The following is a 25,901-nucleotide window of genomic DNA, read 5'->3' as shown; positions in this document are numbered from 1 at the left end:
CCGCCCGGGGCTCGGGGAGCGCCGCCGCCGCCGCCCGCTCCGGGGCCGGGCTGCCGGGCTGCGAGGGGCAGGCACGGCGGCGGCGGCGGCCCCGGCGCACACGCACACACACACACACCGCACACACACACACACCCGCTCGCACTCTCTCGCACACCGCCAGGGGAGGAGGAGGAGGAGCCGGGGCGGCCCCGAAGCCGCGGCATGGAGCCGCCGCGCCAGCACCGCCGGGATCCGGCGGAGCCCCCCTCCCCTCCCCGCCCGGGGATGCCCCGGGGAAGTTTGGAGGGAAAGGGGAAGGGGTGAACGGGGAGAAAGATTCGTGCATCGCCCTAAGCCCCGGGTGGCACGGATGGGATGGGATGGGAGGAAAGAGGGGAAAATGGGAAAGAGGCGCCCGTGGGTTCGCCGTAGAAACCAGCACCCCGCCAGGGAAGCGCCGGGGGGCACCGGCTCGGGAGGAGGCGCTGCCTGGAGGGGCTCGGGGCAGCCACAGCAGGAGAGGTGCGATGGCAGGGGAAGGCAAGGCCCAGGCGGGCCCGGGGCTGACCGAGTGGGGGATTCTGAGAGCCCCCAGCATCACCCCCACCCCCCAGGTGGGCCACCAGCCCGGCCTGCTGCCCCCACACCCCCAAATTTTCTCCATTTCGGAAATACAAGGTTCCAAATGCATACACACACACGCAGCAACCAAGCGCATCCACTGGCATTGCGAAGACGAGCCCAAAGCCGTGTTCGTTTTGGCAGGTTTTGCACAGGACCAGCCACACCCTGAACTCGCCCAAGTGATGCTGGGCCTCAGGGACTTGGTGCGGGGCGAAGTCAGAGATTCTCATTGCTCTGGTGGCACCCTGTCTCCGCAGCCAAGGTCCTGCGGCCGGTCACAGCAGCCCGCTGTGCTGCCACCACGGAGATGAGGCTCCAGTGAGCATCTCTGTGGACTTGCTGAGAGTTACAGGACAAACCCAAGGCAGCCAAGCAGGTCAGTGGCAGAGCAGCTAATGTAACCCATGATTTTTGCCTTCCTAAAGAATGCACAGCTGTTGTGCAAACGCTGCTGGGTTAAAAAAAACTGCAGAGGAAAAGCTCTGGAACCATTATCAGTGGAAGTCAAATGTGACAAAGGCTTCCTGACCTGAACCTGGGTTTCACTGCAAGCTTCACATTTGCATCATGCATCTCACAGCCCCCCGAGGGAGGGAGCTCAGGCAGGGCTGCACCACTGACAGCCTGCTCGCACCCAGCGAAACCCCGAGCCCCGCTCCTCTCCCTGCTGTGGGCAGGCAGGTGCACACAGCGTTTCCTCTCCGACACTTGTCGGTTTTCTCCGCAAGCAGGCTTGAACGTGCTGCTCTGGGCCTTCAGCTATGAAATACCATGAGCCAGGCTCCTCTCTCTCTCCTCTTTCTTATTTTGTTATTCTTGTTGTTTTTGAAAGCCCTGTTCAATAATCAGACTCTGTGGCCAGTGCAGCCACAATTCAAAAATTTTCTTCAGAAGCAGACAGTTTTTTTTTTAGAAAACGTTATTATTGATAAAAGTAAAAGCCCAGTCTGCCGCCTGATCACTCTCATTCAATAACAACTATTTTCAGTATCTCGAGCTTGAGCCATTAAACAGAACTAAATGAGTTACTACAGGCGTTACGCGGGGCGTGCAGGAGCCGGGGACGCTCTGCGCCCTGCCTTGCTGAGAGGTCATTTACTTTATTGAAGTAAACCCTTCCTATTCTTCAGAAACTAGCAAAATCTGCACAAAATAGTCCCCCCAAAGGCTTTCAGAGCTCACTATAGCAAAAATAAGGGTGGAAGGTCCACCAGACCTGCAGTTGCCATGAAGGGCCATATCAGAGATAACCCCTCTCCTCAGAGGATCCATTGGGGGCACCTGGAGCTCCCCAAGCACCCCACACCCTCAGCTGAAGAAGGAAGTTTGTGCACAAACCAGCTTTTCACAGACAGAATTCAAACCAGCCAAGGACGCGCCCGCATGCCACCACCACAGAGGCCGACCAGGCCATCACAGGGCCCCCTGGACGGGCCACCACCAGCCACGCTTGTCCCCACACACTATCAGCAGAGCTGGCCGAGCTCAGCACTTGTCACAGGAGTGTGTTGGGGCCATGAACTCTTATAGCATGGGCCGGGGGTGAGCACGAGCATGAGGCTGTGCCAGCACTGTCTTTAAATAGCAAAGGGTTTGTTTTACCCAAACTGCCAGGAACAGAAAGTTCAACTGCCCCTGGCGTGACCATTTTTACCGTTACAATGGAAAATACAACTGCGGTTCCCAGCACCTGCAGCAACAGCTCAGGACATGGTTAAAGGCCAGCAAGGCCTCCCGGCCCCGCTCACTGCCGCCAGGCCCAGCAGCCTGCTACAAAGAGGAGCGCTGGCTCAGCACGGGCCTGGCTCTGTTTTTGCCGACGAGGCTGAGGGTGCTCCCATCATTTCACCCACCCCAGCCCATGCTGCTCGATGTTAAAGCTGGCTTTCCAGCCTGCTCTGGCGCTGCAGGGGGTGTGGGCAGCTGTGAGAGTTGCCCCCGTCTTGGGTTTTAGGAGAAGGGGCCTGCTGGAGCACCTCTCTGACAGGGCACAGGTGCCTGGTGCCCTCAGCAGCTGCTGCCACTTTGGCCATGGGGGAAAGCACCAAAGTACCAAGTCTCAAGCAGGAAAAAGGGCATCCCAGCCTCATCCTCTTTTGGGCCTACCCACACTAACCTCCTTACCCAAAGGCTTTGTAGCACGTGCCCTGCACACATTTGGGAAAGGGAGAGATGAAGGCAAGGAGGGAGATGTGGAAAAATAGTAATGTACCTGCTCAGCGCTGTGCTCCCAAGACAGGGCTCCATGGCTGGGCTGCCACCACCACAAGAAGCCCTCTTGTCCTCACTCCTGGGGAAGGAGTAGCAGAACTGTGGCCACGGAGGGCTGGGCAAGAGAGACTGGCCAGCTGTCGGTGGTCAGAGGCGAGAGGTGGCTGAACTGCAGCCCTTGTGATACAACACATAAACCCTTTCTGCTCAAAATACCCCATTTGATCCAAAGAAAAAACTGTTTTTCACAAAACAACAAAAATGAAATCACAGTTTTCTATCCAGAAAATGTTAATGGTAAATTTGTGGCCAGCTATGCTGTTGAATACAGATTGGGGATATTTGGATTTCTGAGGAAAGGAAGGTCAAGTCATTTTCACAGTGTGAAAAATGAAGCTAACAGAGTTCATATTTCTCTGTGAAGCAATGATTGATTTTTCTTTCTGTCTCATTCATACTGCACTAAACATGTATATAGAACAAACTTATCACACCTTAGATAAAGCATACAGATTACATTAATACATTGAAAATTAAGTTTACATCAGCATCTACTTCAAGGTAGCACAAGAACATTTAGCCCTGCTGCATGCAAACAGGCTCTTGGCACGAGTGCATAAATTTTTCGTATCCTAAACCTGCTATATCAGAAAAACAGCCACTGAGATGTGCATATATAAAGTAAGAGGCCATGATGTGCAGCTGCTATGGCTGAATTTCACATTTGGAAGTATATAAGAACATACTTAAAGTATGTTGTCACTCAGTTTCAAGTGCACATGTGTAGGTAATCTTTAGTTGTCTGCCACTTTAATTGTAATTATCATCTCTGTGCTGCCTGAGTGATTTAACTGCGCAGAGCTTTTCTCTTATTATCATTGTTACTCCTATTTTATGAATCAAGAATAATTTAATACAATAATCATTTCTGAAAATATATTGATAAAGCCTGCTCACTGTGAGGAGGAGGAGCATTTCCATGTCCTACTGAATAAACCTTCCTTCAGTAAGTTTTCCTAGACTCCTTTAGGAGACACGGTGTTGCTATTTTTATGATATTAGAGTTCACAAAGGCAAGCTCTTATGTATCATATGTTAAGAAGTGTCCTTGGCTAGCTGCAAAGATGCACTGAGTTTCATCACGCTTTGCTTATATAGGGTGTGTAGTGGATGCTGTAGGGTCCACCATTATATACCCACCATTTGGGTGGTGATAAAGTCCTTCCTAATGCATATTGTTAGGTAATGCTTTCAAGAGATGCAGGCAGATAACCCAGCAATCATGTCAGAAGTATTGCAGTGCTTAGATTGTGACACTGTGTGACCCTACCTGATTGAGGTATAGCTTCACCATGATATTTTGCCACTGTCAGAAAAGAATAAAGGGGGAAAAAAAGGCAATGAGATTCCTACTTCTTACTGTCATTCTGCACGTCAGACAATCAACACTTATAACACTGTTAGAAGAGTCTAAACTTTCAAAACTAGGTAAGGTAGAGTGTATTCAAAACTTAGGAGAAAGTCACTTTTCAGAGACAAGGAACCAAAAAGTTCTCGTGAAAAATGTATGCAAACAAACTGCAAAAAGCAAGAGAGAGGGTCACATAACTAAGAATTTGGAAAGCACCAATTGTCAAAAGTACAAAGGCTCTATTGGGGAAAACAGAACAATTTGATTATCAAATATACAATTAATTAAGATCATCACAAATGAATCCTTTCTGCCCTTCTACTCCACCTTTTTCTCCCTCACTTTTTTTTTTTTTTTTTTAATATATGTATTTTATCACCAATACGTTGTTTGGCAGTTTCTAAAGCAGCTGCCTATCTTCTAACATTTAAGGATCAAAATTTTATTCCATGCCTAACAACTGAGTGCAGACGATGGGCCGTAGCGAGCAGCCAAGCAGCATGCCATCTGTTGCAATCCCTTCCTTTAACCAAACCAATCGCTTACAGCCTTATCGTGGCTCTTGCCATCTCCTAGCCTGGCACACTGAAGCAGTCCCTGCAGTAGCTTTTTAACCGATTGCGTGACCATATGTTCCTTATGAGTGGAACCACAGCTAACACACAGCATAAAACAAAACTATCATACCAACTTCAAAACACAAACACAGCCAGAGAATTGAAATGCAAAAGCATGGTAAAAAGGCTTTTCACATCAAGTTCCCTTCTTTCTGCCATGTTGCTTTCAAAAGCCAGAAGCACTTTACAGCAATGATGTCTATATATAAGCTGCTGGAATACTGTCTTGTCTTCAGTGATTTTTATGATGATATTCGCTAATGCACTTCACAGAAATGTAAGACTAGGCAAAGCTTCCTTTTTATGAAGGAAACAAAAAGAATAATATATGGCAGATAGCATTAGCATGGAGGGGGGATATTAGAGAAGAAAAGTTGATCTCTTGTTCCCTTTCCTTTTCCTCCCTTTCTTCTGTTATTCTGATAAGATTGCTGTTATATTTATACCCTACGATCTCAGTCGTCTGGTCACCTTATGTTAGAAAAATAGGCTTTCCTGTCTTCTGCTGCTATCAGAACATGGTATCTCTCCCAGAGACATTGTTTAGAGCAGAGCCTGTAGCCATTCAGGATCAGCTATAAGAAAGCAACATAATCCAAGCAACAGTGTGACTGTTAGGCTAGATGTCCAGTACCAAGCAAAGGGATGTGATGATAAATACGAAGCATCAAAAAGTGCAGATAACACCCACATATATGAACTATTCCATGCATACAATGAAGAGACCAGATAAAACTGAAATTCATTTAAGGAGAGACTTCCCCCCAAGAGGAAGTTGATGAATACTGACAACGTGTTCATTTTGTAGTGAAAAGCATTAATAGATTATGTCAACTAAATTGCAGAATCACTGGTGTTTTTTATGCATACCCAGCTGAAGGCATCTGGAGTTTTTGCTCACAAATTTGATCAATTTGATAGGATTTCAGCAGTGTTTTACAGGTACCTGGGGGAGGCAGCCTGAACTGACTTACGAGACTTCTTCCTGGCTGCCTTGTGAGCAAACCAGAAGTGTCTGCTTTCCGCAGGCAGACACAGCCAGTCCTCCAGACACTCAGGCCATTAATGGACAGCTCCTATAAACTTCTTACATACTAACTTGCTGTGGTGTAACCAATGCTGTCATATAGAATTTTTCAACATTTTTCAACAAACACAGAGCAGCACATGGAAGTCAGTGGGTTTAGGTGTTCCGTCCCCTCCCCAAGATTTCGGAAAGAAATAAAAGCCAGTTTTGACTCAAAAAACAGATATGCAGGCCCAGCTACATGATGACAACAGGGAAGCCTCAGCACCCCACCTGAGTCCTGGAGGACCTGGTGAAACCAATGCTCCATTAGTATCCGAGATGGTCCATCAGAGGCCTTGGAGAGGCCTTGGAAAGGTTCTGCTGAACACAGCGCAAGACCATTGCAGCAATTTCTTTTCATTCAAGAGATGAATGCCCGGCATATTTATTTCATAAAGTGAGAACCAGTATCCCAAACAAATAGCTAGAACGAGCATTATTCAGCCTTTTTCCTGGCAACCAGCTTAAACGACCGTGTCTTGCTTTTCTGGGAAACCTGCCAGGTGAGCTTTGAAAGGATTGTAGTGCTGACGGCAAAGTCTAGAGGGTTCGCTCCGTAGGCTAACTGGAGTTCTGCTAAAAGAATCAGGAGGCAGAGGCCTTCATCCTACACAAGAGGAGAGGGTAGGAGCAAAATGACATCGCCGAGGGGAAACCGAGAGGGCTATTAAACTCACTGGGGCATGGACTGTCTTTTACCATGTGTCTGCACAGCTCTAGCACTGAGGCACCCCAGAGAAAAATGTTTGAAAGTGGTTAAATGGCTTATGCTCCTAAAAATCTATTTCCAGAAGCAAGCAGAAGAACTTCCATTTCCTTCCACCCTTGGGCCGGGGGGGCATTCTGCTCTCACTTTTTTTTTTTGTTTATAAATCCTTTTCCCCGAAGAAAAACTGCTGCCTTGTCACTTATCTGGTTCACGTATGGGATTCTACTGTTTGCAGTGACTGTGCCCCGCAAAGTCATCTCCACGGCTAGAAAAGGCAGGTGGCACCGAATGATGCTATACCACTTCATGGTGTCACCACATGTACTGAAAGTGAAGTTTTGAGGGGAAAAAAAGTGAATAACTAAACAGGATTCTTAAATCAGAATTAATCCAAGCTACATAATGAAGAGCTGCCAAGTGAAAAATTTGCTACCGTGCCTTACATATTGAACTGATTTAAATGACCTAATTTATGAAAATACATTTTTGGAATGCCTTTCTACCATTGTAGAAAACTAGTCCTATAAGAGTCAGAAATCATCAGCCTTGTGATGGTATTAACGTAAATTTCCCTATTATAGAGTATAGATTATTAGCTGTTTCATCCCTAAGGAAAACACTGATATTGGCAGAGGGAGAATTTCACTTTCCGAGTGAAAAAGCTGCACTTGGCAAGGCGTTTACCAGCAGAATAGTATTTATGTAAATATAATGAGAAGATTATAGCTGATCTCCTTGACACTATTCTTCTATAAAATGGTAGAAACATTAGAAATGTATCTGGACTATGCTAAAATAAAGGAATATTGAAAGGAAATGATATAACCAGCTACACTGAGGGGACACCTGGCAAACCTTCTGTCTCCTCTGTTAGAAATGGATAGCTCTTTGTTGATTATGAGTGACTACAAATCAAACTGTTTGTTGCAGGTATCAGTGCAAAACTCCATAGGGAGCTGCTTGACAGAAGAGTTGACCTAAGTGATCGTGGACCCTTCCATTGCTTGTTCACGTTCCTAATTTTAAAGGCCCAGAAATTACAATTGAGGCCAGTGACATGTCTCTAATGGAACAGAAATATGGTATATTCAGGAATGCCTTTTTTTTTTTTTTTTTTTTTTTTTTTAACAAGATAGAATTACAGTATTGCACCATTAAGCCCAGCTACAACAGCAAGTCACTATGTCAATGGTCAAGCTTGTAAATTATTTTTAGGCCCCTGCTAGACATCATGGAAAAGGCAGTCAGTCAAAAGCAGAACAGCCAACTACAGCCTAAGGATATTAAAAATATAGAGCAATATCTATCACTCCAATTGCAACCTTAAAACTGGATGGCAGATCAGATGTAGAAAGAAAAGAGTCAACCACAGATCAATGTAATCAAGTGACTGATTACTTGACTGAGAAAAAATTAGTATCCTATGCATAGAGAGATTTCTTTTTGGATTACAGTGACAAATGCTTGCTGATCTTTCTAAGACCTGCATGCATTTACTGATGGTTCATTCAACAGGCCTTAGAAGAGAGAGATTTCCTTAAGTAGATGCTTGAAATTGCATTGGCATTTTTAGAGGAAAATCAAAACAGCTCCTTTGGTCCTGGTTTGTGCATTTAGGAATGTAATTTCAAGCATAAACATTTTAAAATCAGGGCAGAAGCCATTGGGAGGGCTTTAAACAAAAGAAATGCAATACAGCAAGCAGAGGCAAGTAAATAAATAAAAGAAATTAAAGCACACCTAGGTCAGGACAACTGCTGCTGTTTTCAGCACATTATTTAAAATCATTATTTTAGACATTCTTCCTGATAAAATTACTTTACACCTCTCCTGTTTCCTACAGTAGCAAAGCCATGAAGTAGCCCTGACCTACTAAATACTCCTGCCATTATGCGACACAAGCAGATAATCTTAGTGGTCTGCTCTGTCCTGCATTCCATTTTTACTGTATACTTTTAATGTCAACTGAGTTCAGTTTTGCTCAGTCAAAATACTCCAAATATACTGTTGTATTAGAGATAGCTATGTTAATCTGTACTTCAAGTGCAGTCACAGTATTAAATGATAGATACCTATTAGAAGGAACAAGTTTGAGTCACTGAATCCTTTATACAACACTTTTGTAAAAATTTAAACATCATTTTGAGAAGTAGAATACGTACCAGTCCAGTGATATCTGTCATTACTCATTTTTCATATACTGAACGTGATTATTCATTACTCAAAAATGACACAGTTAAATGCTAAGTCTTGCTAAAATATTGATCGTAATATGTAGGGGCATATAATTTATCTGAATCAAGTGAAATATGTTTTCCTCAGTGAGATGATGAAAGCTTGTCTCATTACAGCATTATTTCTACTGAAGTTTCCACCATTAGTTAGTTTAATGACTCTGTGAACATTTTAATTGAGAAGATCCCTCGGTAAGCTGCTCATTCAAGACACATGGATGGGTTTAGATTTGGGAATGAGAGAAACGTGCAGTCAGCTGTGCTCAGTCTTGGAGTGGAAGCAGAAGGCAAAGAAACGGATACAACAGCAACAACAAAAAACAGATTGGGAGGAGCACAAAGAATAGAAAGTGGGGAGATGAGACACTGCAAGCTAGGAAGCACGAAAGGCTGTAACTTGCTGGTGAGACTACCTGAGCCAATGTGGTGGCCAAACACGTGTGTACTTCAATTGTTATCATCTCCCGACCCTCCAGAATTCCTCTGAGGCCAGTGGAAAACTACCCTGACCTCTGACCTTTGAGAATCGAGCCTGATAAGAAAAGGTAAATGTTGATATTACAAGCTTTGGTTTAACTCTGCGGGTAGCTACTCCATAAAGGAACACAAGTTAACAGGTGATCTGCCATCATCCCCTACCTGCATGTGATGGTTCATATACATTCAAAGGAAAAATTCCAGTAAAACACTTCTCAGTATTGGTTACATGTAGATGGCCAGCAGATCACCTCTTGTGCAAGTGGGACACCACTGTCCTCCCTGAGGATGCGAGCTGGGTCTTTATCAGCTCTTCCATCAAGTGACAGCAGTGTGACGTCAAAACCCCAAGGCCAGAATATTTTGTGTCTAACATTGTCCTTGCCACTGATATAGTACAGAAAGTATTGCTATAGCAGAATATGCTCCCTCGGCATAGAAATGGGCTCATTCCCACCTATACACGCTTCTTTGGGAATAATAAAGGGGGAAAAAAAAATGACTTAAATAACCTCCTTAGTTCATCAGAGCAATACACTGGGAATGAAGAGAGATACTGTTATTTCTGCTTCCCAGCTAGCAGAAGCCAAGAGACTCTTCAGTCATGTGCCCAAAGCCATGTAGTTCTATGCATTTTGATCTGGATGTTAGAACATAAGACTAAGTTGTTGGCTCAGGTGCCTTTCAGTTGCTGCTGATATCAAGCAAACCCACGTTACTTATCCTGTGAACCACCACACATTACTTCAGAACACATGAGTCATGGAAATTTGGGATCTTTGAACACAGTCTATCTTCCTTCAGTCATTCCCTTGCTTCAACAGAAAGATCTTTGACTTGGGACCATATCTTTTGTAGCTATCCAGTGTCCAGCAAAAGAGTCATTGTTCCTAGTTGTATTCTCTGAGAGTTCTCACTGTTGAACATAAGCACGAGTGTCCTTTGTAGCAACAGATCCAAGCGAGCTGTCCAGCATGGAGAGGTGGCTGAACGCAAATGAGTTACTGAGGCATAACGCCCCCCCACACACAAAAGGGGGCACTTTGAAACACTGTAAGATGGTCAACAACTCATGTGTAACTTTTGTACTATGTACACCACAGATGGTGCTCTCTTTCTTACGGGACAGATTCAGGTATTACATGCTGAAGTTACGAGTTTGGAGCCAAATAAACATTCGTCTTCAGCACATGGTTTCCCAGAGAAATGCAATAGAGCTAACTGAATGGGCCAGCAAGATTTGGCTCTGTGGAAGCATTCATGCTACAATGCCCTCCTCATTTATAAATAAAAATAGCAGAGATGCATAGACATTCGTTATCATTTCTTTTAGGAAAAAATGAGGAGGGATGAGTTTGAATATTCCTCAGAATACCGTTGTATTAAATACATCCAAACCTGGAAAACTTAAGCCTAAAAAAAAAAAAATGTGGTGGGATTCATTTTAAGGAACCTCATATTTTGCAAAGTTGTTTGACAAACACTTCATGAACAACATGATTTACATTATTTTTGCTTTGTTTCTGATTATTGGAAATAAAAAAATATATAACCCTGTATTCATTTCTTACTAGTCCTGTGGCACCTGTACTGAATCTTTGTATGAAATCATACACACGCAAGATCAAAACAGAGATAGGAAGTAGAATGTGCTTCATTATGGCAAGTACAGCTCATATCCTCCTCCACAACACAATTTATTAGTATCTAATAGAATTGTAATGTTTCTCATTCTACATTTTTACAGCTGCATCAAAATATTAAAGTGTGAATTGCAATTAAACTCACACAGTGCTCTTAGCATAATTTCCCTTGTATTAATACTTAGCAAACCAAGTTATTGGTGTAATATTACTCTTGATACTGGTTGTCATAAAGGGATAAAGCCTCCAAATAGTAATAAAGTATATTTTACTGGAGAGAGAGCAGCAGTATAAAAAAACATTATGCTACTGGAGTTGTTAATTTCTGTGTAAGGGGGTGGGGAGAGAAAGGCTTTTGACTCTTTAAATTATAGTTTGCAGGTTAGTACACCAACTCACTTAATCTCTCTAAACAGGTAATTTACTTGCTTTCTGAAAGCACCCATGTGCAAGGAAATGCTAGTACACTCCAGGGATGATTCTAAGATTGATTGCTTGGTTCTAGTCACCAATAACAGTATGTATTCTGCTAAGCTATATTTTACATGTGTCTAAAATCTTCAAAGATGTGCTCTGTTTTACGTGCATCTACAATCTTTAAAGATTTGAGGAAAAAACAGAAGAGTGATATTTGCTTCAGATAACTTCAATTTATGAGTATGTGGCCTGACTGATTGATGAATTTTGAAGCAGAAGCGAATTTTAATAAGCAGAAGGGCAGAACTACTATTTGCAAATGGCAATAGGTACATTAATTAAGGTTTGAGCAATTGCAGGTGTGATATGCTTATATTATCCATTAGGAAGATGCATCATGTATTTGTCAGCTGGTCTTTAGATTCACACTCAGCTGTAGCTTTTTGCCATTTATAGTTCAGAGCAGAGCTTTGCAAGAACACACTCATGGAAGCAACTGAGAGATTTAGTGTTTGTTCATGGAGGGAAAAACAAAAAGGCTAAAGTAAATGCCATAAAGTAGACACAACCTTGGTAGGACTGTCCAAGCTGGACTGTTCTATAAACATGTCTGGAAGTGAAACTTAAATGACAAGGTTTAAATGGGTGCTGCTGGATTTACGAATTCACTTTGTAAAGCAAAGCATTTAATGTTTCAAGTGTTGAGAATACTGTAATCAGAAACGGGGCTGCAATGCGGTCAACATGTTTGATCCAGAGTTAAACCAGTTACTCAGTTGTCAGAAGCCATGGAGACTTGGCCATGCAGGATGCAACAAAAAAAATCCCAGTGACATTGTGCAGTCTGTCATGTCATGAAAACAAGAAACCGTTTTATTAAGTTAACAATAGAATCTCAGTCTCAAGAAGATGCTATAATGTTTTGAAAGAGATCATCTTGACTTGTTTCAGGCACACTTGTGTTTTTGCTAGCATCCAGTGTGCTATCAGTAAAGGACCCAGCTCAGCTGTTGTCCTCCAATTTGCAGAGCCGTTTTTGTCAGTGAGGATTTCTCTCACTTCCAGATGAGAAGTCCCCTTGCACCCGGATTAAAGGTGGGTGGGTAACAGACATGGACCCTCAAACTCCACTCCATCCACATAACACCACGGAGCAAGATATAAATAAAGCAAGCCTTCCAATGCTGCTGCAGGCGCCAGTCCCACCTGCCATTGCTGCTTGGTTGTTTTTAACAGTGTAGGCTTCTCTGACAACTACTGGTGATAGATCCTCTGATGGAGACAGGCTGAATGTGGGATTCTATCACAGCCTGCAGAATTAACAGTTTGTAGTGTCTGGGATTTGCTGTGTCATTCATGAATTGCCAAGACAACCACATCATCGCAATGTGTCACACATTTCATATTTTTCCTCCCCTTTCCTTAACCTTCCCTTATATTTTATCTCCCAGAAGTTTAATCTCTCCTGCCTAAGCCACCAGAGTAGAGCTGAGTACCTGAACATGCTGAAAAGGCCATTAATTGCCAGGCAGCCTGTGATGGGAGGTCAGGCTGCTCCCTCCTCACAGCACACCGTGGTGTTTCACCCTGCTGGGCAGCTGAACTCCACCACAGCCGCTCATTCCCCCTCCTCAAAGGAAGGAGGGGAGAAAATACAATGGAAAAGGGCTCAAGGGTTGAGATAAAGACAGGGAGTTCATTCACCAATTACTGTCACAGACAAAACAGACTCAACATAGGGAGATTAATATAATTTATTGCCTATCACCAGCATACCAGAGCAGTGAGAAAATAAAAGCAAACTGAGAACACCTTCCCCCATCCACCCTCTTCTATCTCCTCCCCCAGAGAGGCGCAGGGGAACAGGGAATGGGGGCTGCAGTCAGTCCCTGACACAGCATCTCTGCCACTTGGTCACTCTGCCCCTGCTCCATGTGGGATCTCTCCCACGGGATGCCACCCTTCCTGAACTGATCCTGTGTGGGCTTCCCACAGGCAGCAGCTCTTCAAGCAGTGCTCCAACATGGGTCCATACCATGGGGTCCAACCTTCAGGAGCAGACTGCTCCAGCACGTGTGGCAGCACCCACCGGACCTCCTGCTCCTGGGGAGCTCTCCATGGGCCGCAGCCTCCTCCAGGCCACATCCACCTGCTCCACCAGGGGCTCTTCCACAGGCTGCAGTGTGGAGATCTGCTCCATGTAGGACCCATGGGCTGCAGGGGGACAGCCTGCCTCACCAGGGGCTTCTCCACAGGCTGCAGGAGAACTGCTGCTCCATGCCTGGAGCTCCTGCTGCACTGACCTGGGGGCTGCAGGGCTGCTTCCCATTCCTCCCTCCCCTAGCTGCTGTGGTGCAGAAGTTTTTTCCCTTTAAGTCTGTTCTCCCAGAGGCACAACCAAGATCGCTCAGGTCTCAGCTCTGGCCAGCAGTGGGTCCCTTTTGGATCAGCTGGAGCTGGCTCTGATCTGCCATGGGGCAGCTGCTGGGCTCTGTTCACAGAAGCCACCCCTGCCGCCCTCCTGCTACCAAACCCTTGCCACATGAACCCAATACATGTGGGGAGGTTTCTATCTCTGTGCTGCTGCACCCAGTGCAATAATCACTCCTGACCACCAGCAATGGCGACTTTATTTTTGCTTGCAAGGCTATGACAGCTTGGTGGGCTGAAGACTACAGAGGCAGTGCTGACAGTCCATATAAAAAGTGGTTAAGTTTTCAAGTGTCTAACCCAGAGACTATTTAAATTCAGTAAAAGTTTCAGATGTATCCCCTAATATCTCTAGCACATCTCAAATATCTCGAGGAAATTCACCTCAGACTGTGGGGAAGTTTATTCATCTAAGTCTGGCTGAGAGTAAAATACTCAATTCCTTCCTGTATTCCTCATGGCACATTTCCTAACGGTATAATTTCCAGGAAAATGATCAAAATATCATTAAGAAATGTCAGCACTCTCAGTCAAGCTCCTTTCAGAAATACAAGCAGTGTGCAGCAGACGTAATAGAGTCATGATTAGGAATGTCCTTTAAATCACAGGAAAGGGAGGCAGAGTGGATGTGCCCTATTCCATCTCCGAACAGGTTCTTTGCGTGACTGTGAGCAAGCACGTAACTAGCAAATGCCCAGGCATAACTCAATTCTTTAATGCCTGTAAAGATATTTGCACTTCTGCACCCCCCAGCAGTAGCAACATCATTTTCTCCCCGCACATCAGAAGCCACTGACAAGCCAACTCAGAAACAGGTCGCAGAAACTGCATCCTTGCTCATCCTAGCTTCAGAGCAGAGGCAAAGCAGCAGCTGAGCCACCAAGTGCAAGAACAGAGGCTGATGTGGTCCTAATATGACATTAGCAATGGTTGCTGTTATCCCAGAGCTGGATTGGGTTTCACCCTGGGAAACAAGCATGGTGAAGCAAGGGAGAAGGACACCAAAGAATAATGCTGAAGAAATGGGTTCTGCATCATTTTCAGTTTCCTGCAGAAGTAATTGCACATGCCAGCCCCTGCTAGTTAACCCCAAGCTCCTCGATCTCCTCCCAGCCAGGTTTCTGCTATCAAGTCCATACACACCAAGCAAGGCAGACACGTGTGCCAGAAGTGATCCATTTGCCCCACGATCATGTTACTGTGATTAGCCATGTATCACTGGCTGCTAGGACTACATGGGAGAAGATATTCTTCATTGCTTGGTCTCCTGCAAAGAAATGGCAACAAGGTCTCTGCAGAAAGAGTGCTTGATAAGTGAATTTGGATAACCCTAGGCGTTTTATGAAGCAGCTTTTAATAGTGAAATCTCACAAATTCTAAAAGCAATTTTGAAAAAAAAAAATTATACAGTAAGATAATCAAGTGCATCTCTGCAGGTAACGCTAGGTTTTTATGTTGACTGCTTCACTTTCTGAAGGAAATACAGCCCACGAGGCAGCAGAAAAGGTTGAGCCTTCATGTGGCATTATTCCAGGGAGCTATTCCTGGCTCCTTTCCAGAAAGGACACTCCCCGGGATGGATTTTTCTATTCCAGAACAAAAGAGCTTCACTTTGGATTTCTTCAGTCTTTTTGGAAACAATAGCTAACCTGTTAATTTGGCAGACTCTGCCAAATCAACTCCCCTGGGTAGACACCCCCTTTATTGTAAGGAGCATTTTCTTAGATCCAGGTAAGATGTTAAACTTAGGAGACCAATATAGATGTGAATTAAAGGGAAAATGGGTGGAAAGAATGCGTAAAGCACCTGTTAAAGATGACATGGGGTTGGAGATCCTAACTGCAGCCCCAGCCTAGTACCTGTGGATGGAGAGAAACTTCAATTTATCTCATGGAAACACCACCACATGCATGTTTGTATCATTAGCAAGTCAGTCACAGAACAGGCACAGGAGCACTTTTTGGACAGGGAAGCTCCTGATCTTCAGGCATGGTAAAGGACGGGATCAATCCAATCAAAGGGTTCTCTGTGAGCCTGTTTCTTTCTCAAAACAAACCCTGCAAATCCTAAATCCACCTATGTCTAGGTTGCCAGATTTGAAGCAGATACCAGATTGTTTTACTTCCTAAGTTTGAACGTAGCAAACAAACAAACAAAACCCAAAACCACAAGATAATACACATGGGAGCCATGAGCTTTTCTTAAAGCTGAAATGATTCTTTCATGAAAGAAAATATTGCTGTTAGCCCACTCTTGCTGTAAATATAATCAGTGCCAAAAGGTACGTTGGCTTTCCTAGCCTCATTTGTCCAGCTCAGTCATAAAACAGTAAAAGACGCCAGTGCCTAGATGCCAGCTGAAACTGTGGCAAAGGCAGAGCTGGAGGCCCGCTCATCCTGTTCTACCTGGTGCAAGGAGCACATAAAGGCACCCAGAAAGCATTTGACTTATAGACAAGGTGACAGTATTTCTGAAATAAAGGATTGGAATACTTTTGTAGTGACTTTTTTAGGGTCATAAAAAAGACAAAATGCCCATTTACAAAAGATGCGTGCTGGTGTTGTTACTGCCAGCCTGCGAGGCGATAGCTACACTTGCATATTACTTATAGTGTAGGTTTATTTCCAGACACTCAGTGTTCAGGAGACATTTATCATACACCACTGAACAAAACATCCACTTTGAGCAGAGGAACAGCTTTAAATGTCTCTGCTTATCCAACTTTTTGTCTCTTCACTCCTCTGTTTGCAGACAGAACACTTGTTCTGCTGGACTGCTCATTCCTAACAAACACGGAACAAATTCTTCTCAGGCTTGGAAGAGAGCAACTTGTAGTTATTAAAACAGAAAGAGAAGCAAAAGAAGAAAACTGGGTCACTGATGTGTCAGAAGAAAGAAATTGCTGGGATGTCGTGAGACCAAAATAAAAAATAAAATCAAGATTGCCCCATGTTTTGTTATAGAAGAGACAGAGCAAAGATCTTCAAAAGAAGTTAAATTACATTACTGTGCTACACCGTGACTCCTCCGAGCTGCCAAAGGGCTGGCAAATCCAATAGCTCATGACCAGAAATAAAGAGCAATTATAGCTGGGCAATGGAAAATTGATACCTCCAAACATATCAACTCTTATGCTGATGCCTCCCAGCAAAGAATGGAGGCTGGATTGGTGGGTTTCAAATACAAACTTATATTGTCTGTTTAATTCTGCTTTTATTTAATGCCTCTGTCTTTTAGCTGGCATTAACTTTAATGTAATATTGAAGGCTTTGCTTTTTAATAGCATCATAAGTGTAAATATAATAGTTATATAATAATAATAAATCAAGAATGTACTAGAGTCATTGCAGTTACTAATAATAATGTTAAGAGTGTATGATGCATCTAAAGTTCAGTACCTTAGAGAGTTAATTAAGTCCTAAGTTAATTGGCAATGATCTTATTTCTAGACAGGAAATGTAGCTGATTATCTTGTTTATACTTAAACGAGTAACTGAGGTCATAACAAGACTTTTTGGTGTATTATTGATTGATTTATAATTTCCTAATTAATTTTGATTGACTTTTCAAGTATCTTGCTTCTTGACTTAATTCTTCACTTCTGGGGAGATGAAGCTACTGACAGGACTGTTGGTACTGTAGAGTTTTTCTCCTATGAAATGCAGTTTTTTTTTTTAACTCTGCTGTACTTTTAAGATGTTGAACTACTCCAGACAAAGCTCTTGTGGCAAAAAACAAACCAACTTACTGCTTTCATAACATCATGCCTACCTTTGCCTGGCATCTCCAATGCTCCTTTGTGTACCTTATGACAAGTTGCATTTAATTATTCAGACGGACACCACTACTTCATTTGGTGTGCTCCTATTGTTAATTCTACGAATGTTACCATTTTATTGCTTCAGGAAATGATTAATTTTTAAAATTAGTTAATGGGTACATATATGAAAAACAAACCCAGGTAATGCTTTCCAGATTAGCACTATGGGGAATAAAAACAATCCTTTACAAGGCAGCTTTGTTCCATCACAGCCTGTTCAGTGTCTTAAACCTTTAATTGCAAGTGGCTTCTCCCCACACATTCTTATCCAGCCATCCAACAGTACATCAGCTCTTGCACAGACCTTAAAAAAGTAGCGTTAAAATTCAGCTCCTGTGAAGGAACTGGACCAAAAGGACTACTAGCTCATGGCACCTCCAGTGAATAATGCTTTTGCTGCAGTCACATAGTATCGGATAAAATTAGCAACTCATTTACCTTGCCATGTTAGGCTAGAATACAGGCACAGAGTGGTGAAGGGTGACAGTGGATGGGGATGCTTTTGACCAAGAAAGTCAGAGCAGAAGTGAAGCAGGCAGCAGTGATGCAGCTGCAGCAAGAGCTGCAGGAGCCCCTGTACTGATGCTACCAACTCACCTCCTGCAGCAAGGCCCCTGGGAGACAGGTCGCACGGACAGCTCTTTGTTCCCTGTAGGCTGATTTGGAAAAGCTAGATATCCTCCCTGCAAGAAGGCAGATGAGCCCAGATATAATTATAGGCCAAGCGATACGCAGGAAATTCATGTTTGGCAGCGTCAGAGAACCAGAGGCGACAAATCAATTCCAGGAGAACAAAGAGTTGGAGCTGAGAAAAAGTAACGAGACTTTTTAAAAACACAAGTGCAAATTGAAATGATAGCACTTTTTAAAAGGCCAAAGCAGCACAGATACAAACATATCTCAAGTCTCCACCACTCAGGCAGCAAATGGTAAATGGTGCAAAATTGAAACTACTTTTTGACAGTGGATACAGAGCAGTCCCAAAATGGTATAAATGCTTTCCTTCTCCCTGCCACTACCCCCTTCAAATTAAGTCTTGGTTGTATTTCTTCCCCCACCTCTCCAGTTTGAGATTTAATTGACTAAACCACGATTTTTTTTTTCCTTCCCTTGTGTTAATGGGGATGTTCTCACTTAATATTGTGACCATTTCTTTACATTGATGCAAAAACTCTCCTACTTGATTAAATTTTGTTCTATTACTAGACTTCCCTACTTCCTTCAAGTCCCACTTCAGTAGCCCTCAAGTGCCACTGTTTCGTGCTGTTCTCCTTTCTGGCCATGTGATTCATAGCAAATCATTCATTCAATTTAATCACAGATGTTCAGTGCTGAACATTACACCAAGCACTCTGCCCTGTCCGTCCTCGTGGTCAGCTCAGTACTTGCCAACATCACCCAACTCTCCAGTGATGGAAGGTGGAAGTTATCCCTTGGAAAAAAGAATACATTGTCTTAAAAAAATTACACAGATTGACTTACTGGTTTGTCTCCTACAGAGATGGCATGAGATTCCTAGATCAAACTGCTCCCAGAGCTTGTAGCATTTGGGGCATAGGCACTCCAACGCTGAAGAACACCACTCATCTATGCTATGACTTAGTCCAGTTAGGGTTTTAGCTGTAATGAAGCCTCAGGCTGGCACAGTCACATGATACACATTTTTACTGGTGGAACTGGGAGCAGGTTTTGGCCCCCACTCCCTTGGATCAGGCTTAATTTAAGTTAGCATTGCTTCCCATACACCATGTTAAGGACATTTGACTACTTATATTCATGAAGGCAAGCAGCTTGCAAAAGTGAGGAACACAAACCAGGAGTGAATGACACAGACACGTAGCGCTGGAGGATTTTGTACACCTTCAACTCTCCGCGCCAGGCCAGCACCCTGCTATTCTTTTTGGGACAGCCTGAGCAGGACAATGCAACAGAAGTTCCTGCTTCTATTGTTCTGTCCTGAAGTTTATGGCCTACTTCAAAAAAATAAACTAACAAAACTATTATACCACCATTTATTCCCCTGGTTGATGCTCTGTGGAGAGAAGACTGCCAGTAATGTTTCTGTGGAGTAAACATCTTTCTTTTTGCCTACTCAATGTATTCTCAATTAAAAATATATTAATAGACACGATCCTCAGCTGCACTCATTTACATAAAATGAGCACCAAATGGTACAGAGCCTCCTGCGCCATCCTTTCCTGAACAGATATAAAGTGCCTGGAGAGCACTGTAATGATCTGGTTATTTCCTATACAGCAGTGAATGCACAGTGATGCTAACCATTTCCAGTACATTGCAGTTTGCTCCTGTTTTTCTTAATCACAAATGGGACTTTAAACAAAACAAATTAAAATTCTGACGTAGTACGCAACTCTTAACAAAACGAATACCCTGCTCAGAAATGCCATGCAATTTATGAGTAGTGTCCTCTGGATAGCAACCAAGAGGAAAAACAAAGGTCCAGATGCACAACAAGTGGAAGCAGCCTAGCCTAAAATCAGTTCTGATGTCAACCATGTAGTATTTAATAACTGGACTGGTCAATGCTTTTTTTGAAAGGATAGGGAAGAAAGGCATGCTTCTCAGGGTCACCTGATTTCAATCAACAAAAACCATATAGGTAAACTTCCAGTCAAGAACAAGTCAACCCCAGCAGTCAGCATTTTAAGAACTGTTGCAGCAATTTCATCCTGTTCAGTCCTTTACTTGTGTCGAGGGTGAGAAGGGCAGAAGCAGCACACAATCATTCTGCCAAAAATAAGCTACCTAAAACAGTGTGTAAAGAGCTCCCACCAGCCGCATGCAATAGTCTTTATGATCAACATCACCAAAATCCCAAGCAGCCTCACCCAGACACAAGAGCTTCAGCTGCACACCCCACGCTTCCAGCTTGGGGGTGTTCAGCAGAAGCTCAGATGGGGACAGGCACTTTTGAAGTGACTCTGGCTCAGACCGTGCCACATCTCAGTTTAGCTTCAACCAAAAGGAAACCCATTTGCCTACCCTGGATCAGCCCTGCAGTGCAAGCCAGGACAGGCAGCCCAGCCAGGCCCGAGCTGATGTTAAACAAGCATCCCAAGGCCATGCAGCACAGGCGCCAGGTCCTCAGCCCCAGCTGGTTTGCTCAACCTCTGCTGCACCAGTTCTAAAGCTTCTTGCATATGTGTGTGGGCAGGGAACTCAGCATGTGCATACAGGTATCCTCTTCTATGCAGAGAAGTATTTCTGGGTTTTCAGGCTAGAGGTTGGTCTTCAAGTGATTATAACTTTTTTAAAATTAGAAAGCCCTTCTCACTCTAATGTTAACTTTCCAACTATTGTTTCATAGCTCATTTCTTCCTCTCCAGCCATGACTTAGCTGATTTCCCCACCCTTTTCTTGGTCATGGTTTGATGTTTTGATAAATTTCAGAAGCTTCTGATTTTTGTTTTGTTGAGGTCCCCTCACCCCCAGCTTAAGTTCCTGATTTTGTTATCCAGCCCGTGTTTCCTCCTGTCCAGTGCTGTTACAGCCATGTATGTCTGCCCTCTGCAAATTAATATTACCATTGCTATGCTTCGATGCTTTGTATTTCCAGCTCCTCTAAACCTCTTACTTTAGAACACTGTTGTGCAATATTATATCAAATAAATGAGTAACCACTTCATACTGCTCTTGTATTTATGAATAACAAGAGAAATTTCTTTTTTGGCAGTGAATGAGAAATTAGATGTACTTTAAAGGCTCCTAAAATGTATTTTCAGTTGCTACCAGATGAAATCAAAGAGACAAAATTACTTTTCTCTGCTTAAATATTTCATTGATTTTTCCTAGAACACAATCCTCCCTCCTCTCTTAATCCAAGGCACGCCTGATTATTCCTAGCTACACCGTGAGGCATACTTTATAGATCTAGACCTGTTCAGAGCATTTATAAAGAGCAGCCCACAGTAACGTTAAATGCATTTTAGTGCATATATTCTACCTGTATAGACTAGTGCTGGAACTTTATAACAAAGGAACTGAATTTGACTCTGTGCCCAACATGCTTGTCGACAAATACTGTGTCTGCAGTGCTAAATTACACCCATATTCTAGCTGCCCATGGCTTCACACAACCCATGCACATTAATTGTTCCATCCAGAAACAAAATTGAGAGAGGCATGTGGGACTGTGGATGGAGAGGGGGGCATGCTTATTGAAATTCATGTACCGCTCTGCTTGATTCCCCAAGCCGCACACGGGAACGTTCAGCCATAGGCAGCTGCATCACTGTCTCAGGGAGAGGGAAGAACTGGGGCAGAACTGTTCCACTTTGTGGTTCCCTGCTGGTCACAGCTCTTCAGATGTGTGAGGCATAAACCCAGGAATCTGGTCCGTTGGGTTTTGGTGCCTGAAAACCCAAAATAAAACATGTATAGAACTACTGTGGTATCTCTGTCACAACTCTTGTGTTTAAATCAGACCCTAGAAATTTTCCACAGAAAACACAAAGCCTTACAATTTTTCATTACATAAAAGCAAAATATGTTCATACGTTCTTCCAAGAAGAGATCAATCTCTTTCCCCCAGATGTGCCTAACAACTTGCCCACCATTTTAGTGACAAACTTCTTTCATCTCTCCAAAATAGAAACAGCAAAATACAAGTGTTTTCATATCAAAAAAGCAACTTCCTACCACACAGACAGGCCACACACAATTACAGCAGCACCCAGGTATGCTGCATCTGTGCTTTGGCTCTCTACAGAGCTGCTCACAGCCCTTTGCTGCTGTCACTTCCTTAGAAGCATCGGTTATTTCAGCAGGAAGCGCTGCACAGCGGCCATCCCAACACCGGGGCAGGCTTGAAAATGAAAGCACTTTGATTTCAAAAGCCCATTTGTTAATTCTTAGCAATTGGTGCAAGTCAAGACCTCCTTTCCTGTTACTCCAGTGAAAAACCACTCCATTCAGAGCGCAGATCTGCGTCTTACCTTGCAACTCACAGAAGCACCCCAGACTCTAGGCTTTTTGCACCATTTGGGGCTGCAGCAAGAAAAGAGTTGCTTTTCATAGAGTTCCACCACTCATCACTCTGAACATGACTTCTCTGTACAGTATCTGACCGAATATAACCCACAGGGAGAGATACAAGTACAACACATTTGTTTCTGGCTAGATTGAGTTTTCCAAGTGCAGATAACTTTTTAATATTTTAAAATACATTTTGAATTACAATTATAATTAGGCAAGGAGCTTTTTCTCCATAATCACATGAAATGGCCCAAGCAATTTACTGTTCCAATTTTCATATTCATAGAGCAAATATTAGACTGTCCAGTTACATTACTGGAGAATAGATAACGATCCTAGGTCATGCTGCATGTTCTTTTTAAGTAGATATGTAATATGGAAGGTTAAAAAAAGTATTCTTCTAAAATTACAAGGGGGGGGGGAGTTGTATATATATATATATTTTTTTTTTTCTGGCTGAGAATTGTAATTCTGATTGGAAAAGGAGCCAAATTATTTCTTAACATCTTCGATCCACAGCTAGTGGGACAGTGCAACCCTGAGCTGAAACAACTGCACATCTTCAAAGCAGACATTTAAAAATATGAACCCATTTATGTCAGACCCCTGTGAACCCATTAGTCCAAAGCTAGAGGCATGGCACAAGACGATGCATAAGAGTATCATCTGCTAATTGAAAAAATGAAGCTAATTAAGTATATATTTGCTCAGCACAAATTAGGAAAAACCATCATTCTGCCAATCCCACCTGCCAGATCCCATTTCATTAGCAGTCATTGCAAGCATCTAGTCTTCAATAAATCATATTTTCAAGGATCCTAAAAATCCACATTTCCATATATAAGTGTGTTGCCTTGAGCTCTACATATCAGTTCTATGTTTGTACCCAACTGGATCCTGTCACACTGCACTCTTCAGGCACGCAGCTGCTTTTCTGTCTTTGGTGTTTTAAACAAAATTAAAATGAGACTTAACACTTTTAATTAGATGTTTAATTCATGCTTTTGTGAGCTATTTCCTTCCAATCTGAATTTTGTCACTCAACTATAACAGTCTTTCCACTGCCAATTTTTTTTTCAAATGCTAACTCAGTGTCTCATAAAGGATGTGTAACATACAATTTGGTAAAGAATTTGAAAGTGAAAGTATCATTTGTTAGTAAAGGAGGAACGCTTCCTAACTGTCACAATCTGTGGCTGTGAAAATATGCAATGTTCAGAACAAAACCCTCCAAAACCAAAGGAACAGTTTAAAGACGTTTCTACAGAGGATACTGTAAGGACAAAGTTTAAGGAACTAGTTGAAAGTTGAGCAGAACTTGGCTCTTACAAATGACACCTAAGTGTTTTTGCTGCTTCTGTGGGTTTCATTTCTAAAGAAACACATCTAAATAGTACTCTGAAAATAAACAAAATTGGATTCAACTATTTGAAGAAGGCAACAGGGAGCAGCCCAGTTCTCAGAAGGATCTGTCTCCACCCTTACTGGCATTCGGCACACTTACGAGTACTGCTATCCAAATTTTTTGACAGCAGCTGAGTGCCATTGAGCCACAGGAAGGTCCCATCAAGAAAGCAGCACATACATAGCAGGCTAAGTCCTCCTGCTGTCAGTTACTGTTTCTATCCACTGGTGGAGGGTGAGAAGGATTTAGCCTGTCCTCAGGACCACATTGCCCATGCTGTATCTCAGCATGTGCTGCTTAGGCAGAGCTCTCTCTCTTCCCTTTTCCCCGCAACCTATTACCTGATACACTGTCAGCATCACTGGCTGGCTGGCACTTGGTTGTTTTATTCACTGCCCCATTGCACAGTGTGGGGGCCATCTTTGTTGCTGCATGTTGCCATAGGAATAAACTTCACACAGGTTGTGGAGGCAACATCAACTCACATGTTTCCAGGTGACTTTGTAAGGGCATCTGTTCATACTTCCAACGGCACCTGTATTATCAGCATAATGGATTGATAATAATAATAGTGGTGAAGATCTACTCTGTAGGCCAAGAATCCTGGTTCAGCTGCACCTGGTGCTTGTGGCCTAAAAGGAACATCCCTGCTAAACTCCTTGTTCATCCTCTCACATGCATCTAGCTAACCTGGTTATCCTGCCCACAGTTTCCTGGGTGTGTTTTACCTGCACAGCCTCACTGTGTGTGCTTGGGCCAGCCTCTGACTGGGCTCAGAGGCAACCCTGGGGCTTGCTGAGACCTCAACCTTGAGCTGCAGGCAGCTGCTATTCAGTGATGGAGACAGTTTTTGAGGATGCTCCTGAGCTAGCTGAGATTTTATTTTTTTTTATTTTTAAAGATGCTGATTCTGTATTGAACACTACTGCTCAACTGTATGGCAGCCAGGGGCTTTTGGGACAGCATTTTTTGGGGTAAAATTATGAACGACTATTGCTTTGACAACAGAACTACCCCAGCAAGCAGCAGGCTGTCTCATACCGAAACATCCTGTCAGGACAGGGACACTCCAACTGAGCATTACATGGCTTTGACTGCTGATAAATGCTGTAAAAATAACTACCAGTTGCTATTTATCAACATGGACATTAGCAGCGTAAAGAAGGTGCCATAAGACTACCAGAAGCACTGACTGGAGGAAGGAGAACCGCAGCAATGTGGCCTGGGCAGCCTGAGAACATGCAGGTTGATGCCTTGCCTGACTCCTTCCTCTCCCTGAGGCACAACAGGCCAGCCTTCACCTCAGAGGCCACATTCTCCTTGTGTCAGCTAACACACTGGGTCATGATTTGAAAACACACAAGATAAAATCATGTAGGAATCGAACCCACAACTAGAGTCTGGATCTCACTTAAGGCAAGTGTGCAAAAACCTACTGTACGGATAATTTATTCCCTTACCTATGTGCTTCAGCCAAGTTATCACCAAAGCAAGGCCAAAACCTCAGCAGTCAGCAAGGGAGAGCCCACAGAGCTCCTGAGCCCCTCAGCAGTGCAACATGCGGGCATGGGCCACAACCAGCAGGTCACTGCAGCCAGGCTTCATGCATGCAGGTCAACATCTCCAGGCCTGGCTTTCCCACCAGCACTCAGAAACCACTCCAGGCCCCTCTCAAAGCCTGTTTCCAACCAGGGACCTAGTTAAATCACTTAAGGGGAAATTGAAATCAAAGATATTTTTCTGCATCCAGCTAAAATGGATTGCTTAGTATTACCAAAATATAGCCCTTCAAGTGGGCTTGCAGCTCTGTGGAGATGTGAAAAGACTGGGAGCAGTCTGAATGAAAGACAATAAATA

At 43.5% G+C, this 25,901-nt stretch overlaps 1 protein-coding gene across 2 annotated transcripts in view; it reads right to left on the bottom strand.

The window, feature by feature from the left end:
- AFF2 (AF4/FMR2 family member 2) overlaps positions 1–25,901 on the bottom strand; it is a 366,303-nt gene that overhangs the window by 336,394 nt on the left and 4,008 nt on the right. The window lies entirely within an intron of this gene.

The sequence above is a fragment of the Oxyura jamaicensis genome, chromosome 4 (genome assembly GCF_011077185.1).
Source record: "Oxyura jamaicensis isolate SHBP4307 breed ruddy duck chromosome 4, BPBGC_Ojam_1.0, whole genome shotgun sequence".
Taxonomy (NCBI): Eukaryota; Metazoa; Chordata; class Aves; order Anseriformes; family Anatidae; genus Oxyura; species Oxyura jamaicensis.
The sequence above is the reverse complement of the archived record's forward strand: the minus strand, read 5'-3'. Positions and strand labels throughout refer to the sequence as shown.